The 6,904-nt window shown below is 45.7% G+C and overlaps 1 pseudogene; it reads right to left on the reverse strand.

The window, feature by feature from the left end:
- Positions 1-4,203: 4,203 nt before the first annotated feature.
- LOC126197861 (large subunit ribosomal RNA) overlaps positions 4,204-6,904 on the reverse strand; it is a 4,094-nt pseudogene continuing 1,393 nt past the window's right edge.

Below are 6,904 nucleotides of genomic sequence, written 5' to 3' on the forward strand. Positions count from 1 at the left end.
CACTGACTCAACCCTGACAGCTCCCTGTGTGACTGCAATCTGTCACATAGAAGACGCTCTTGAACCTTCGGCAAAGTATTTATCAGACATATGGGACGATAACTTTTGGGTTCCACCGGACTTTTATCCTCCCCTTTCTTAATTATTACTATTCGAGCAACTTTCCAAATCTCCGGTACCCTACCTAGAAGTAATGCATCATTTAATAGGGTAGTTAAGAATGGTACAAATTTAGTCCCCATCATATGCAGAACCTCAGCTAGTACACCATCAGGGCCAGGTGATTTACCCTTCTTCAATCTATGTACTGCTCTCACAACTTCTTCTTGTGCAAACGGGATAACAGGAGTATCATTAAGATATTCTTCACTTAAAGCCGTCCTCAAATCATTGTGCTCTTCTGTATCCTCATTTATGCAATCATCAGGTAGGAGTGTCTTCAGCAGATATTCCGCTGAGTCCCTCCACCCTAATGTCATACTACCGTCACTCTTTTTTAGGGTTGACAGAACCACAGGCGATTTCACTTTCTCCGTTAATAATCTATATGGTTGTCCCCACATATTGAGTTGCATATATGTTTGTAAATATCTCTCCCAATGAATTCTTTTAACTTCAAACAATCGATTCTTATATTTTTCTTTTACTTCTCTGTAGACATTTAACCGTCTCTGCCTTTCCAGGTACCCTAACGACCGCTGGTAGTGTCGTCTGGCAGCCCTCATTCTTCTACGCAGGTTTTCCAATTCTGGCGTCCACGGCATCTCCTGTACTCCCTTACCTCTATTTACTGGTATCGCTGCTCGTTGTGCTTCCTGAAGCAGCGCAGTTAATGCATGCGCCCTGAAGTCTACACTTCCTACAACGTTATCCAGAGGATTTGTGTCCATTATTTCTCTCATCATATTCCAATTTGCACGTTTAATATCAAGTTTTGTGACCGGTTCTAAATCTACACTTTGCCCTCTTACATTCTGAGGAGTGATATCTACAAATATTGTATTGTGATCACTAGTTGTACAGTGTTGTCGAACAGTCCATTCACTAACTTTACACATAGCAGCTCTATTTACTATCGTCACATCTATGTTTGTTGAAGCTCCCGCTCTATTTTCAAAGGTGCAAGGTTGTCCAGGTTTATTAACTACAAAAAGATCCATTTCAGCAATAACTTCTAACAGTTTTTGACCTCGTTCGTCTGTTTCGTTACTATGCCAGACAGTAGCCTTAGCATTTGCATCTGCAGCTAAAAAGAAGTTATGTCTTAGCCCACACAGTGCCGCAGCCTTTACCTTGTCAAGATAGGGTTCTATTTCGTGAGAATACTGCATGTATATGTTAGCGATTATCCACTTAGTAGATCCATCGGTAGCCTCGATCACTACACAATGTTCATCACACAATTGCGCTACTTTTGTGATCACTATTGATCGATTTTGTACTATTATCACAGATAAAGGCACTTCAGAGCCCGATATTATTGTTACACTAGGATCAAAATGAGTGACTTTTCCATTTCTTGTATGTGGCTCCTGAACACATATCATGTCTACCTTCGTCTCCTTGGCTACCCTCTGCATCTCCGCCATGACCAGCATGCTTCTCATAGCGTTTATCTGCATAATTTTCATATTACGGCTTTCTAGTATATACGTAGCTTTTAGAAGTCGGCAGAGACCAATCGAAATAGACACGCCCATACGCTTTAACAAAGTCTTTATATAGACGCTCTAAATCAAAGTTTTCCTGTCTCCGATTGTAGACTTGCTCTACTAAGTCACGCAATTTATCTACATCTGTTGGAAGATTATTCCTTTTTAAAACAATTCTATCTACCTCCTCCGCTGTAGGGAATGTTATTGTATCTCCTAAAGAATGTGCATTTTTTACAATGTACCGAAGAGCAACGTTTAGAGTGTTTGTATCCTCTAGTTTACTTAACCTTAAATTATGCTCTATATCACTGTATATTTCCTGCACTGTTTTTGGAGGCATTACACCAGCATCTACTTTGGATATCGTTGAAGCTTTATCACTATTACTAACAGGAACATTCACTTTTACTATATTATTATCATCTCTATCAGGTACACATACACCAGTATCACTTGAGGTAGGGTTTACTTTACTGCAATTTGACACCATAGAGGAAACATGTGTGGAATTTTCTAATTCTTGTACCTGCTCAACTGTCTCATTTAGTATTTCATCTTCAACCTTAAATCCCAAACCAGTTTTTGTTCCACTTTTAACAAATATGACAGGTTTACAGCTACTTGGCAAATTTTTAGTATTATATATTTCATTACTAGACGACACCATATCAACTACATCTGAGGTTTCAGATGCATGCCCTAATTCATCATCATATGCACCAACACTTTCGGATTCTAATTCGTCAATTCTAGACATCAACTGACTTTGGAAAATTGCCCAGCGAAACATCTTTCTCCGAAGCTGTTTACCTACTTCTGGGTGGATTTGCCTACTCTCGACCATATTTTCTATATAGTCCACATTTTCATGATAATATGTTTCAATCACATCACAATTCTGTAACGGATATGCTATATATTCAGAATTTTGAGATTTTGCATACATAGATATATTTAAACCTATCTGACTGCGCCATTCCATTGCCCTCCGCCAGTTCCTTGCTCTCGTAGAAGGTGTCTTTCTTTTTGACTTACTGCGCTTCACTACCTTCTCTCCAATGTGTTCACTATTTAACTTGTTAGTTCCACTCGAAATACCCGACTTCACGTCACTGTCCATAATCAGTACGTGCAATCATACGTTCAAGCATCATTTGATAGGTTGCGCAGTTAGTTCCCAAATTATTGCATACTCTCTTCCTTCTCACACAGGGTATACAAACAGCTTTTTGCTCTTTCTTAGGACATTCAGCTTTAAAGTGCCCCTCAGAGCCACAGTGTGCACATGTTTGTTTGTTTGAACAGATTTTTGATGAGTGGCCCAGATCATTGCATTTAAAGCAGCGTTGGACCACCAAATAATCACGAAGATTTAGAGCACGAAATTCAACAAAAATGCGTGATTTGGCCAGCAGGATGTTTCGCAATCTTGGTGTCACTTCAAAAACATGATTTACCACCGGTTTATCTTTTGCACCTCTCCTAAACCTCGGTTTCATCTCTTGCTCAAAACTCTCCCTACTGATATCCTCGGACAAATTTAGCTCATAAATCTCTTCCAAAAGATCGGTCTCATTTAACTCCTTAGGCACATCATGTAGTATCACCAATGGCCTCTTTTTCGTTGGTGGCTCGCACTTGATGTTAGGTATGGCATTTACTTTTTCGATTAATCTCTTTTGGTCATCTTCAGACTCAGTCTCGACGATCACCACATTACTTGTGGTTCTCACTGCCCTAAACCGGAGTCTATCTCGCTTGGGATTAATAGCTGTTGTGATTTTCTCCTTAACAGTCTTTACATCACTGTTATCATTTGCTTGTATGAACACTGTGTTTACCTGTTTTGCTGTTATTTTGTTAATTTTGACTGCAGTAGCTTGTTTTTTTGGATATTTTACCCTCACCAGCAGCAACTGCTGCATACGTTACTGGAGGAGCCGTTTGAATTTCTCTTTTATTTAGTTCTTCTCGAAGCCTACTGTTTTCTGCTCGCAATTCTTCAATCTGACCCGTAAGTTTCGCTTGATAGAAAGCCCATTTGGTGAATTTCTGTCTAAAGGTTTGCATTACTTGTTGCGGAACTCTCTTAGGCCCTAATTCTTTCGAGACATATTGAGTGATATCCTCAAAAGAGTCGAGGATGTCTTGCGGTTCGGATTCACCACCCTCCTCCTCTGCTTCTGATGCCTCAGATTTCCTCATGCTACTACTCGACTGTTCATGCATAGTAAGAAGTCTACTTACAGTTCGTAGCGTTGACTGTTGATACACTGACGTACAGAAGAGATGGTATGCAGATGTAGCACTCGAAGATGTAGCACTCGAACCAAAGATGTACTATCCTTGCCAAAGAATACAAGGAGAGACACTTTCATAGTTCGATTTGTGTACCACGACTTCAGTTCGATCTAACGACCACAGTTTTCATATACAGTTTTTGAACGTCACTTGAGCCAAAGATATACTCAAACAATTAAATTAATTTTGTGACCTACTGGATGACAATTTCTCCCTATTTAAACAAAATCCCCTTCTAATTTTCACGCTGAAAGTGTTTACTTGGGCACAGTATCATCCGTAGTTCGATTAATGTACCACAAAATTTCACTCAGAGTTTAATGATAATTACCTGTTTCAGCATGCATTCAACCACAACAACACTGCAATTTCCCATCAATTATAATTTTAGTATAGCCACTAACTGTAATCTTTCCTAATTTGATATATTCACACGAATTTAAGGTTATATTGTTCCACATCACACGTGATAAAATAAAGGACGCCACGCGCCGCGGCGCGGACGATATTCAGTAGCAACAGAAAACTATTGAACTGTTTTAGACACTCCAAAATGCTCAACACAATCTTTCCTACGCACATTCGCTTCAAAAACCGACCCGACGAACACGCATTACAACCTCACCCGCCATCTTGATAGGGACAGCGGGAATCTCGTTAATCCATTCATGCGCGTCACTAATTAGATGACGAGGCATTTGGCTATTTCTAGCCGTCTTTATTCAAAAACTTGAATAACACATATATATACAAATCGTGTCTTAATGCTAGAGTAGGTGTTAGTAGCTTGCCAATGTCCACCACCGGGGTGGGGACTTACAGGGCGACACCAAATAAAATGTACATATATGAGGAAGAAAACACAAATGAAAAGAGAGAAAAGATGAACAAAGACGGTTTATTCCTCCTGTGGATAGGCCCCAGGAGTCAAGGCGAAGAGAATATCCAGCAGCCTAGCCGACGCCGACACGTTCCATCAGCCTAGGTGCCGTCATACGCTCGTAGATTCTGTAACTATTGCAGCAGCTCAGCAGTGTTCGGGTGCTCAGCACCGCCAGTTCTCGGGGTCGGAAGCCTAGGGCGGCGAGGTCACTCGCCGACGCTGGAGACCATACACCCCTCCAGTTCAACGTCGCGGTGGACACCGTCACCTCCTCAACGTCACGGTGCAGGTTGGAGATGGCACGCCTGATGGACGGCGTGTCGTAGTAGGCCGCCTTCTGATCGTGACACCAGTCGAGTCGGAGATGATCCCCGACTACCTGGGCGTCGATCACGCGGGCGATGCCGTCTTTGACCGCCACCACGTCAGGCTTGCGGATACCCTCAGGTGTTCGGAGGTGGGGCTCCACGGAGATGTTGTAGCCCCTCTGCACGAGTCCACGAGCGACATAGCGCACTATTGCGTCGTGCCGCTTAACTCGGGACCCGTGCGTCCTGAAGCAAGCCTGCAAAACGTGGTTAAGAGAGTCATAGTTACTCCCGCCGTTTACCCGCGCTTGCTTGAATTTCTTCACGTTGACATTCAGAGCACTGGGCAGAAATCACATTGCGTCAACACCCGCTAGGGCCATCGCAATGCTTTGTTTTAATTAGACAGTCGGATTCCCCCAGTCCGTGCCAGTTCTGAGTTGATCGTTGAATGGCGGCCGAAGAGAATCCGCGCACCCGCGCGGCCCCGGAGGAGCACGCTAAGGCGGACGCGGCCTCGCAGCAAGGAAGATCCGTGGGAGGCCAAGGCACGGGACCGAGCTCGGATCCTGCACGCAGGTTGAAGCACCGGGGCGCGAACGCCGCACAGGCGCGCGCATCCTGCACCGCCGGCCAGCACGAGGCCGACCAACGGCGAGAGCAGACCACACCCACGCTAAACGCCCGCACTTACCGGCACCCCTACGGCTCTCACCTCGCCCAGGCCCGGCACGTTAGCGCTGACCCACTTCCCGACCAAGCCCGACACGCCCCGATCCTCAGAGCCAATCCTTATCCCGAAGTTACGGATCCAATTTGCCGACTTCCCTTACCTACATTATTCTATCGACTAGAGGCTCTTCACCTTGGAGACCTGCTGCGGATATGGGTACGAACCGGCGCGACACCTCCACGTGGCCCTCTCCCGGATTTTCAAGGTCCGAGGGGAAGATCGGGACACCGCCGCAACTGCGGTGCTCTTCGCGTTCCAAACCCTATCTCCCTGCTAGAGGATTCGAGGGAACTCGAACGCTCATGCAGAAAAGAAAACTCTTCCCCGATCTCCCGACGGCGTCTCCGGGTCCTTTTGGGTTACCCCGACGAGCATCTCTAAAAGAGGGGCCCAACTTGTATCGGTTCCGCTGCCGGGTTCCGGAATAGGAACCGGATTCCCTTTCGCCCAACGGGGGCCAGCACAAAGTGCATCATGCTATGACGGCCCCCATCAACTTTGGATTTCTCCTAGGGCTTAGGATCGACTGACTCGTGTGCAACGGCTGTTCACACGAAACCCTTCTCCGCATCAGCCCTCCAGGGCCTCGCTGGAGTATTTGCTACTACCACCAAGATCTGCACCGACGGCGGCTCCAGGCAGGCTCACGCCCAGACCCTTCTGCGCCCACCGCCGCGACCCTCCTACTCGTCAGGGCTTCGCGGCCGGCCGCAAGGACCGGCCGTGACTGCCGGACTGACGGCCGAGTATAGGCACGTCGCTTCAGCGCCATCCATTTTCAGGGCTAGTTGCTTCGGCAGGTGAGTTGTTACACACTCCTTAGCGGATTCCGACTTCCATGGCCACCTTCCTGCTGTCTTAAGCAACCAACGCCTTTCATGGTTTCCCATGAGCGTCGATTCGGGCGCCTTAACTCGGCGTTTGGTTCATCCCACAGCGCCAGTTATGCTTACCAAAAGTGGCCCACTTGGCACTCTGATCCGAGTCGTTTGCTCGCGGCTTCAGCATATCAAGCAAGCCGGAG

This window comes from Schistocerca nitens, chromosome 7 (genome assembly GCF_023898315.1).
Source record: "Schistocerca nitens isolate TAMUIC-IGC-003100 chromosome 7, iqSchNite1.1, whole genome shotgun sequence".
Lineage (NCBI taxonomy): Eukaryota > Metazoa > Arthropoda > Insecta > Orthoptera > Acrididae > Schistocerca > Schistocerca nitens.